This window comes from Schistocerca gregaria, chromosome 2 (assembly GCF_023897955.1).
Source record: "Schistocerca gregaria isolate iqSchGreg1 chromosome 2, iqSchGreg1.2, whole genome shotgun sequence".
In the NCBI taxonomy this organism is placed as follows: Eukaryota; Metazoa; Arthropoda; class Insecta; order Orthoptera; family Acrididae; genus Schistocerca; species Schistocerca gregaria.
The window spans coordinates 336180557-336192194 of record NC_064921.1 but is presented as its reverse complement, the minus strand read 5'-3'; the positions used below and the strand labels follow the sequence as shown (position 1 = coordinate 336192194).

General features: G+C 43.5%; 1 non-coding gene and 1 pseudogene across 1 annotated transcript; one reads left to right on the top strand and one right to left on the bottom strand.

Annotated features, from left to right (window-relative positions):
* Positions 1–1856: 1856 nt before the first annotated feature.
* Positions 1857–1975, top strand: LOC126337305 (5S ribosomal RNA; annotated as a pseudogene).
* A 5704-nt stretch (positions 1976–7679) lies between these two features.
* On the bottom strand, positions 7680–7754 carry Trnas-uga (transfer RNA serine (anticodon UGA)). The gene has a single exon. It is a non-coding gene; the product is annotated as a tRNA-Ser (tRNA).
* Between the last annotated feature and the right edge of the window lie 3884 nt (positions 7755–11638).

Sequence of the window (11638 nt, the reverse complement as noted above, 5' to 3'; positions counted from 1 at the left end):
CGCCACTTCCCAGCAAATTACGGACACTGTTGCTCCTGGGGTATCGGCGAGGACCATTCGCAACCCTCTCCTTGAAGCTGGGCTATGGTCCCGCACACCGTTAGGCCGTCTTCCGCTCACGCCCCTACATCGTGCAGCCCGCCTCCAGTGGTGTCGCGACAGACGTGAATGGAGGGACGAATGGAGACGTGTCGTCTTCAGCGATGAGAGTCGCTTCTGCCTTGGTGCCAATGATGGTTGTATGCGTGTTTGGCGCCGTGCAGGTGAGCGCCACAATCAGGACTGCATACGACCGAGGCGCACAGGGCCAACACCCGGCATCATGGTGTGGGGAGCGATCTCCTACACTCGCCGTACACCTCTGGTGATCGTCGAGGGGACACTGAATAGTTCACGGTACATCCAAACCGTCATCGAACCCATCGTTCTACCATTCCTAGACCGGCAAGGGAACTTGCTGTTCCAACAGGACAATGCACGTCCGCATGTATCCCGTTTCACCCAACGTGCTCTAGAAGGTGTAAGTCAACTACCCTAGCCAGCAAGATCTCCGGATTTGTCCCCCATTGAGCATGTTTGGGACTGGATTAAGCGTCGTCTCACTGCGGTCTGCACGTCCAGCACGAACGCTGGTCCAACTGAGGTGCCAGGTGGAAATGGCATGGCAAGCCGTTCCACAGGACTACATCCAGAATCTCTACGATCGTCTCCATGGGAGAATAGCAGCCTGCATTGCTGCGAAAGGTGGATATACACTGTACTAGTGCCGACATTGTGCATGCTCTGTTGCCTGTGTCTATGTGCCTGTGGTTCTGTCAGTGTGATCATGTGATGTATCTGACCCCAGGAATGTGTCAATAAAGTTTCTCCTTCCTGGGACAATGAATTCACGGTGTTCTTATTTCAATTTCCAGGAGTGTATATTTATCATACCGGATAAAGGTTTTTGGAAAAGGAAAGACGTGCCTTCTAGGTGCCTAAAAAATATACATTTCAATTTTGTACAATATATTGCTTTTAATTATTTAGGTATGGGCTTCTGATGCCGAAAAAATTATGAAAATCACTTTTGTCGGGTTTTCTCAGGAATCGTCTATGAAGTACGTGGTTCCTCCATAAACCCCTTACGGCGCACCGTAGAGCGCATCTAACGCAAAAGAAATAAACCGATTTTCTCCGTTTGTCTAAGCTAGAGGAAGAGTGTAAAATTTAAACTGTGACTCTGCGTTCTAGGATAGTTACAGTATGACGATCTTTCTGTTGTATATACAGATACCGGTTCTGCTTAGCTATGATCTATGCAAGAACTATTGCGGAAGGTGAGGGAGAAGCACCGGGCCAACGGACTGTGGAACCAGCTATCTTCCTATTATGGAGATCCGGTCCTGAAGCTGAAATGAATTCCAACTATCATATCTCCAAAAAGGGAATAGTCTCGAGGTACATGGAATTTTGATCTCGTGGGAAGATCCACCACTTTTACTGCCTTTAACGTAAATGTTCCGGAACATCTCTGTTCGAGATGTGTAGTTTTTATTCTGGTGAGAGGACAGCAGTTTATTTAAGTGAGAACTTGCAATTCATTTTAGTAGCTGACGAGATGTATGAGGTTCAAAATATGTTCAAATGTGTGTGAAATCCTATGGGACTTAACTGCTAACGTTATCAGTCCCTAAGCTTACACACTACTTAGCCTAAATTATCCTAAGGACAAACACGCACACCAATGCCCGAGCGAGGACTCGAACCTCCATGACTGCACCGCCCTTGACAGCTCGGCTGACCCCGCGCGGCCGATGTATGAGGTATACGTTAGCAAAATTTTGTAATTTTTCCAGAGACTGGTCTAAGATCTGGCCAACAGCCTTGCCTCAGTGGTAACACCGGTTCCCGTCAGATCACCGAAGTTAAGCACTGTCGGGCTTGTCTACCACTCGGAGGGGTCACCGTCTGGGTCTGCCGAGTACTGTGGGCAACGTACTTCACTCAGTCCTTTTGAGGCCAGGTGAGGAGCTACTTGACTGAGAAGCAGAGGCACCAGTCACGAAAATAGACAATGGCCGGTAGAGTGTTGTGTCGACCACATGCCCCTCCGCTCCGCATCCAGTGGGGCGTAAGGGCTGAGGATACCGTGGCAGCTGGTCCGTACCGTTGAGCCTTCCAAGGCCTGTTCAGATGGTGTTTGTTTGTTTTAGCATAATTTCTTAAATTGGAGGTTTATGTGTGTTGCAAAGTAATTGGTTCATGCTTTATTAGTCGAGTTACCAGCTCACCATAGTTTCTGCAGTACTAATTTACATCTCTCAAGGTATCGTTTCTCTTTTCACTAGTAGTTTTAGAATTTATGTTTGATACCGTTCGAGCGTGCATATATATGTATGTGTGTGTGTGTGTGTGTGTGTGTGTGTGTGTGTGTGTGTGTGTGTGTGTGTGTTTATGAAATTATGGTTATGGTGTCTAGGGAACTGGCACGTTGTAATTCATGTTAAATTTTTTATGGATTTCTTTTAACCTTATTCGTCTCTTAAAAAGATTTTCGCATGAGTGTTTAAGACCACGACACCGCGTGTCCGAACACATATGTTATCATCATCATTATTTTTCGAGCGACGTTCTTATTAAGGATGGAGTCTTTCTTGAACCTGCACAATCACGCTCATGAGAGCATGCAGTAATCTGACTAGCAAGATCCTCTGCCTCTCGAGTGTCTGTTGCGAATCTCTTGAATGAGTCCCGGAACAGTTTGCTGCTGGTTCCAGGCACTGAGAGGAAGCTGGTTCCCCTTTTTTATAAAAGCGGAAAAGTTCCCGAGGACGGTCCCTGAAGCACTATAAAATCGCAGGACGTGAAAGAGCCAAGTTTTAGCCGTTTGGAAACAGTGAGCAACAAGTTTAGGACCTTTTTCCTCCGAAACGTTCACATATGTTTTCTACTGATGAGAGTCAGAACTTCCACTGTCTCGCTACGTATTGTAATTCTCTCGGAACAGCTCTCAAGGAACTTATCGTAGTCCGGAAAGTGAATGTTAGAAACATATAAAACAGTAGCTGTTTTCTGTTATTTAAATCAAGGTCTCTCTCTCTCTCTCTCTCTCTCTCTCTCTCTCTCTCTCTCTCTCTCTCTCCCCCTCTATTTCTCTCATTCTCTCTTTCTCTTTCTAGAACGTCTGTTAATAATTGACAGTAATACGTTTTTCTCCAATTGCGCGGCGATTTGAAAGGTTTGTTGCTTAAGATTTACGACTGAAACATATTATTTAATGTCCTTAGCTATAAATTAGTTAACGGACACTAACTAAACTAAATATAGAAAATGGTTCAACGTTAGTATTAATAATGAGTATAGACAATTTCTGTACTAATTACAGGACGTATGTACAGCCACTTCGGTGCACAAAATCTCCGTCAGTTGACCACGGTTTGGTTTGCACTACATCAATGTTCATCAGAATATAAAATTACATGGAATACCGAAAAATATAATGACATTGATTGAAACAATATACACTTAATAGGATTACTTTCATAAATTACCTACAAACAGAATGTAATTACATGTAATCACACCATGGTTTAAAAACGTTTGAGCAAAAGTGCTCACGTCAGGCAGAAATGTGTAGGAATAAAAACTAGCATGTATTAGTATAACATGATTGTCAACCAGATATAATACTCCATGGAGTATAATGACAATCGCAAGGTCGCTAGGACAAAGAGCGGCTAAACGGCTAACACTCCGAGTCTTAAGCGACCTTGCGATTGTCATTGTATTCCGTGGAGTGTTTTATCTGACTGACAACCATATTATACTTTTACATTTTAGATTTTATTCCTATGGCATTTCTGTTTGACGAGAGCACTATTGCTCAGACGTTTTGAACCATGGTGTGATTATATGTAAGTACATTCTATTTGTATGTAATTTATGGAAGTGATCCTATTAAGTGTATATTATTTCAATCAATGTCATTAAATTTTTCGGTATTCCATGTAACTTTTTATTCTGATGAACATTGCCCTAGTGCAATCGAAGCCTTGGTCAACTAACAAAAATTTTGTGCAGCGAAGTTGTTTTATGTACGTCTTTTAATTAAATAGGGTACGGTTGCTGTATCACAGCAAATAACATGTTTAATATTTCAATTTCTATACTGTTTTTGTCTACACATAAAACTGGTGACGTTAGTTTTCGCGTATAGTGCACTGGGTTTGAATTATATTACTGATGTAAGTAGTAAATTGCAATGAGCATTTAAATTCCGACGAAAGTTGCTCACTATCTTTGTGTCCCGTGGTGGAGCTGCCTATGAAGGTATTAATTAATGACACTGTTATTTGCTTTACCAAACAAGAAAACTGTACGGTCTTTCTTTGATTGTTTTGCAACATCCACTGACATAGAAGCCACAACGTCATTATGGTCGCTAATACCTTGTTCTAGATTAACTTCCTGAAAAAGATCAGGTCTGTTTGTCGCCAAGATATCTAATGTGTTCCCATTTCGAGTTGGTTTTCTAACCCGTTGCTCAAGGTTGTATGTTGACGGCGCTCCTAGAATAACTTCACACGAGTCTTTGCTTCTACCCCCTGTGATAAGCTTGTAATTTTCCCAGTCAATGGATTCCAGATTAAAGTCGCCACCTGTAACTAATGGATAATTTGTATATTTGTTTCCTATGTACTCATGACTTTCCCTGAAAAGTTCTGCGACGTTTGTTGCGGATGCTGGTGGTCTACAAAAACATCCTAATACAATGGTCAATCCTTATCTGATTGACAGATTTATCCAGACTATTTCACAGTTCAGCCCAGTATCAATCTCAACTGCGTTTAAACAGCTTTTAACTGCAATGAACACACCACCTCCTATTGCATCAGTCCTATCCTTCCTAAACATTGTCCAATCCGAGTTAAAGATTTCACTGCTATATATGCCTGGTTTCAACCAGCTTTCAGTACCTAATACAATATTGGCATAGCTACTGTTTATTTCGGAGAGTAACTCAGTGATCTTGCTACAGACACTTCGAAAATATACTAACATGAGATTTAGCATATTTTTAAATCCTTTGGAATGACCTATTTAGGCGCATTAACAATTTTTACATTCGGCACACCCACATCAGTCTCATTTTTCTAGCCAACGGTTTGATTCCCGTGTGGAGGAGCGTGATCTAAGGAACCCCCATGTGCACGCCACAAGTACTGTGCTACCCATGTAGCTGCTTCCTGTGTGTAGTGCAACGCTGATCTGTCGGGGGGGCGTCCTACAACCTTTCATCCCATGGCGTAGGTCGAGGAATCTACAACCATTTTCGTCACAGAGTCGACATAGCCTCTGGAATGTCCGCGCATTCATATGATGTGGTCATTTGTCTTTGATGGGCTGCCCTGACGAAAGACAACAACACTGCGAGGGTACAGCTCTGATGTTCGGAAGCCGCACAGACTCGCTGCGGAACTGATTATGGAATTGCACGGAAGCTCAGTTGCGGCAAACCTTCCGCTACGTGCGCTCGCCTACCGAACTGATCGACAAAGTGACCAAATAGGGCTTCAGGTCGAGATCTGTGGATTTTGATATTCGGTGATCGCGTCTGCTTGCCATGATCGCCAGTGGAGCAGATGGAGCTGGCTGTTGCAAAGACACCCCTTGTCTCCCGTGAATGTGATGCTCTGTTGCCTCTGTGGTTAGCGGTGTCAGATAAGGGCTTCTGTCAACAGAGTTTTGTTTCTCCTAACCCTCTATACAATCTCCGATGTTTAGCGACGTAGCATACAGGACGTAACAGACAGAGAACGACAGCGTCAAAATTACGGGGTGAACGTCGGCTTACACAGTAGCCATCACAGTCTACTCCACTGGAGCGTGCGGCAGCCAGCTTAATTACTTGAATAACGGCAGACATACGAGACGTTGGCATCTTTATTGATTTTAAAGTGCAGGAACCATTAATGCAAGGAAACGGAGGAGGAACCATCAGGTATAGGCCATGGCAGGCGTCAGACAGCAGCATCCAAGGAATGTACAACACCATTTACTCCTCTGGTACAGGAAATTAACACTAGGAGGACCAGCATCAGCAATCTACCTCGAAGGACCGCTACCGGTCAGTTTTACTGGTGAAGTTTCTCTTCTCCTGTTTTCTGTTTTACTTCTTAAGTTACTTCAGTACTGTGTTTCTGTAGGTCAGTAGTGCATCAAGCTTGTCGTACAAAACGTTATTCTTACAAATTTCTGTATAAAGTATATTTAATTGTATAAAAAAGATCTACGAAAGGAAAACATGAACTTACTTCTTTCCAAAGAACGAGAAAAAAATGCTGCCCCCCCACATTTGAGACCACAGAGATTTCAGGGGGAAATTCATTCCTCCATGTGCTTGCATTATAGCTATATCAGCTTCTAATTGGACAATATCAAGTACCCGAGTGTCATCCTGAAGAAGATCTCGGGCTCTAATTTCTGTGAAGCTTTGCACACAAGTAACTGCCTGCGACTATAACTTTCTTATCGTTACACGTTGTCCCAGGAGTTTCCACTAACAGGGTGTGACGTCCTAATATTCCCGGTGCATGCTTTTGTGCAATTAGAGCCCACAATGATGCGTCGACTGCAGTCTCTGTACGTCCAGCTTCCGATTGCTGAGGTGGATGCGATTTTTTCCGGTTTTTATTTCTTTTATTTTTTATTTTTCCTCGGTTCCGAGTAGGAACGCCACTGGACTCGAACGTTTAAGCACTGGTTTATTCGTATGTTGTTGCACAGATTCTGAATATTCATCTTCCTCCTCTGACGATTAGCCTTTTTCTGTTTCGAGAGGGCTGATATTCCGTGTCATCTTTATAACCTTTGTCGTCTTTATCATCCAACTCAGCATATTCAGAAATATCTTCTCCTTCATGATCTTTTTCTGATAAACTATTCACGTACTTAAGTAATTCTTCATTCGGACGACAACATTTGCTCGCCATAATAATGAGAAGGAGCGGCAAGCTTCTGGCAGAGGACAACAGCGTATTGGCAGAGAACAACTACTCAAGTATGTCACTCTTCAACTTCATAAAGTAAAATGTGAAGAGAGAGAGAGAGAGAGGGAACGAGATCACGACAGGGAAATAAAATAACCTAAGCGAATAAAAAAAATCCATTGTTGCCCCTTTACAGACATAAAGCGTAAACAATACCTCACTGGTAAGAATGACCGACTGCGGACATTTAAAGTTAAAAATGTTTATAATTCTTTTAGTTTTTGTAATAGATACTTGTCATTTACAGAAATTATAAACCGTCAAGGTATATTAAAAGTCATGAAAAATAGGGCCAACAAATGGCAACGTGCGCTATTTATTAAACGTTAAACAACTCTCACCGCTCACCGGTCAGATTAGTCGCTACTGTCTTTCTAGCGTTAAATACTTTGGAGAAAGTAAACAACATGTGAAAGAAACTTTGCTATCCAGACTATTTTGTTTTTAAATTAATTTATCGTATCACTAGGTCTCCCCGCAACAATGAATTACCTGTTACAGATCAAATGCAATTAATTATTATTTGACGTAAACAAAATGTCTGTCTTCAATGACGCAGGGTACCTCTGACTGTCACACTCGCTCAAAGATATCAAGCATGCTGTAGACAACCTCAGATGCTGAAACCTCCTGGCAGATCAAAACTGTGTGCCGGACCGAGACTCGAACTCGGGACCTTTGCCTTTCAGGGGCAAGTGCTCTACCAACTGAGCTATCCAAGCACGACTCACGCCCCGTTCTCACAGCTTTACTTCTGCCGCTATTTCATCTCCTACCTTCCAAACTTGCACGTTCACGTCACAGGACCACCTCGACCGATGCAGCGATCGCCAAACATCTGTCCTAACTGTATTCAGACAGCTGAAGTGCGTGGGTGCCTCACCGTGTAAGCGGTATTTCCTCCAGCGACTCCGGAAGCACTTTCGGATGAACGTTGTATAGCTGACGCGTGAGTCGAGGAGGAAGCATGTAGGTGCCAATCAAGTAATCGTGGAGTACGCCAGCCTATATACTGATGGTTAGCTTTTCCAAATGACATCGTTCGTGAGTGCCGTGGGGGTCCGCTTCCGCCCACATTTGGCAGTTGTGGGCGTTGGAAACATACTGACAGGTGAAGGAGGCCTCGTCCGTGTACAACACATATGCGGCGTAATACAGCTGCTTGACGCAACGCTGCAGGAATCATCGTCCGTACGCGGAGAAAAATCATGAGCCAAGAGCACACGTACCTTCCGAAAATGGACTGGATGTCTTCCCTCGTCAAGCAGGAACTGACAACCTCCAAGTGGTAGCTTTCCATTGTGCGTGCCATGGCGGGAGATATTGCAGATGGGTCTGCGACGAACCTCTCTAGTTCGTCCTCCTCAAATCGTGGCGTGCTTATGCTGCACGATCTCTGTCGAGTTGACGCTCTGTGAAACCATCTGTTCACCCCAATAGACCGACGAATAGCCGCAAAAACAGGGTGGTGTAACTGTCGCCTATTGGGGTATTGTTGCCCACAGATGGTAAACACTGTGGGGCCATTGCCTTTCACCTCACCATACGCGAAATGCGCGTCGCTCTGCTTGGCCCACTTTAACGTCTCTATGACATGGCTCACAGTCACGTCTCTGCTGCACAGGTTTGCCGTTCTCTTCCGCCACTACCTCTGTTCGTGGTCTATGTGATGTTGAAATGACAGGTGTTGCTTCGTTTAGCGCCAGCATCCAGACAGATGTCAGGTACATGTCGAGAGGTTCGGTCCGCGGTCTGTTCGAATACAAAGTCACGCCTGCTCTAGAGGGAGGTCTGGCGGCAGGGGTCGACGTCTGTGTCTTCGACGCTATGTACCGTCGTTGGCTGACTTTTCCGAATACGGGTTCCTACACTCAATTTGTTCAAAGGGCAATTTCTACACCCCACTGAAGTTTATCGTTTAGTCTTTGGATCACTGTGTGTCCTGCATTAATACATCCCATGTCTGTGGTCTTAACCACAGTCTTTATTCATACCTGACTGCTGCACCGTTTAGTGCTGGTAACTCCGTTTCCAAGAGAACCAGTCTACAGGGCGGCGGACTCTATTTTGATGGAGGATCGCAGCGTCGTTCCCACTCTCTCCTACAAGGGGCTTGACGGACGTATAAGTTACATAAGAGTAGAAGACTTCCGGTATAACTGGTCATTCTCATTCTGCCAAAGGCTTTGTCAAAGAGGGTGGGGGAGCGAAAAGAGGTTCGGGGCTCTCTCTCTTGCCCTGGGTGTAGGAAACTGACCCTAAGGACGGAAAAATCATCAGTGTTCATAAGGATACAGCAGGCAATGGAAAACATTACATTAAAGATACACAAAGTGTATCTACACGACATGTGGCCTGTAATTGAAAAAGTGTTATAATAATCTCTCCATCCGAAAAAGATTCTGGAATAGTCCTCCATTCGGATCTCCGAGAGGAGACTACCAAATGGGAGGAGACCATGAGAAAGAAATTGAGAAACCGATGAAAGGATAATTTTCTACGAGTTGGGGCACGAACTGGAAATAAGGATTTCTTGTCAGATGAGTATGGGATAATACGAGGGCTATCCACAAAGTACATTACGTTTTGGAATTAAAAATAAATAAAGTATTGGAATTTTTTTAATTCTATACAGATGAAAGCCACACTTAAATACTACTTTTCTACATAGTTGCCATTTAAATTAAGGCACTTATCGTAGCGATGGACGAGCTTGGAAATTCCTTCGTCGTAAAATTCAGCCGCCTGCGCCTTCAACCACGTGGTTATCTCTTCTTGAAGCTGTGCTTCGTCATCAAAACGCTGCATAGCCAACCACTTCTTGATTGTTGGGAATATGGAAATCGCTCGGTGCCATCGGGACTGTACGGCGGTTGAGGAAACGACTCCCACTTAAAAGATTCGAGATCTTCACGAGTGGCATTTGTCGTGTGGGCCCGGGCGTTGTCGTGAATCAGCAAGATCTTTGAGCCCAACTTTCCCCTGCGCTTGTTTTGTATTGCTCTTCTGAGGTTGTGCAGAGTTTGGAAATAACTTTGAGAGTTTATTGTAGTGCCTCTTTCCTGGAAATCCATAAAAATCGTATTTCTACCGAGTTACTGATTAACCACGGGGTAGAAGGCGCAGGCGGCCGAATTTTACGACGAAGGAATTTCCAAGCTCGTCATCGCTACGATAAGTGCCTAATTTAAATGGTAACTATGTAGAAAAGTAGTATTTAAGTGTGGCTTTCATCTGTATACAATAAAAAAAAATTCCAATACTTTTTTATTTTTAATTCCAAAACGTAATGTACTTTGTGTATAGCCCTCGTATCAACAGCAGCAGAAAATGGTGTAACGGGAGTATTCGCAGTGAACAGAAAAGTAGGCAAAGAGTGTGTTGCTGTGAACAGTTCAGTGACAGGGTTGTTCTGTTGACAATGGACAGCAATCAAATACCGTCAACGATAGTTCAGGCACAGATAACGACGTCACAAGCTGAAGATGAAAAAATAGTGACAGTATATGAGGATATTGAAAGGGTAATACAGTCCAGAGAGGGAGATGAAACCTAAGAGTCGTGGGGTTCTGGAATGCACCTGTTTGGGAAGGAGTAGAAGAAAAGGTTACTGGAGAATATGGGTTTTGGACAAGGAATGAAAGAGGAGAATGACTAATTGAGTTCTGTAATAAATTCCAGCTAGTAATAGCGTATAGCCTGTTCAAGAATCACAAGAGAAATGGTCGGGTGATACGGGAAGATTTTAGTTAGATTATATCATGATCAAACAGATTTCCAAATCAGATACTGGGTTGAAAGGCATATGCAGGAGCAGATACAGACACAGGTCGCAAAGTAGTGGTGATGAAGAGTAGTCTGAAGTTTAAGAGATTAGTGAGGTAAAACCAATACGCAAAGAAGTGGGACAAGAACGTGCTGAGGAATGACGAGAAACTCTTGAAGGAATAGCTTAGTAGGCAGTTCAGTTGAAGCGGAGTGGATATCTCTAAAAACGGTAATCACAGAAGTTGTAAAGAAAAAAATAGGCACAAAGAAAGTGACTGCGAAGGAAACATGGGTAACAGAAAATATACTTCAGTTGATCGAAGAAAGAAGAGAGTACTAAAATGCTTACGACAATTCAGGAATACAGCAACAAAAGTCGCTGAGGAGTGAAATACATAGGAAGTGCAGGGAACCTAACACGAAATGGCTTCATGAAAAATGTGAAGAAATCGAAAAAGAAATAATTGTAGGAAGGATAGACTCAGTATACAGGAAAATCAAAACAACCTTGTAAGAGGTCCGTAATTAAAGAATTTGTTGCTAGCGCACTCGAGCTGATGTAATTTTGATGTATTGCTCACGCGCTGCCTGCGATATGTAAGCTAGAAGAGAATCTGAGACCAAAGAGCAGTATTGACTGCAGTAGGAACTGCGTGGCAGTAGCAGTATGTTGTTGCTACCGAGCAGTCGTGTCTGGTGTATCGTGTTGGCTGGGCCGGTCGTGTGCAGCGATGGCGGAGCCTGAGCGTCGTAGGATAAGGTAAAAGCAGCCTCACGCATATATAGTATTGTTACATCCAGACCCATGTAAATGTTTTTTTAAAAAAAACTGTTAATAA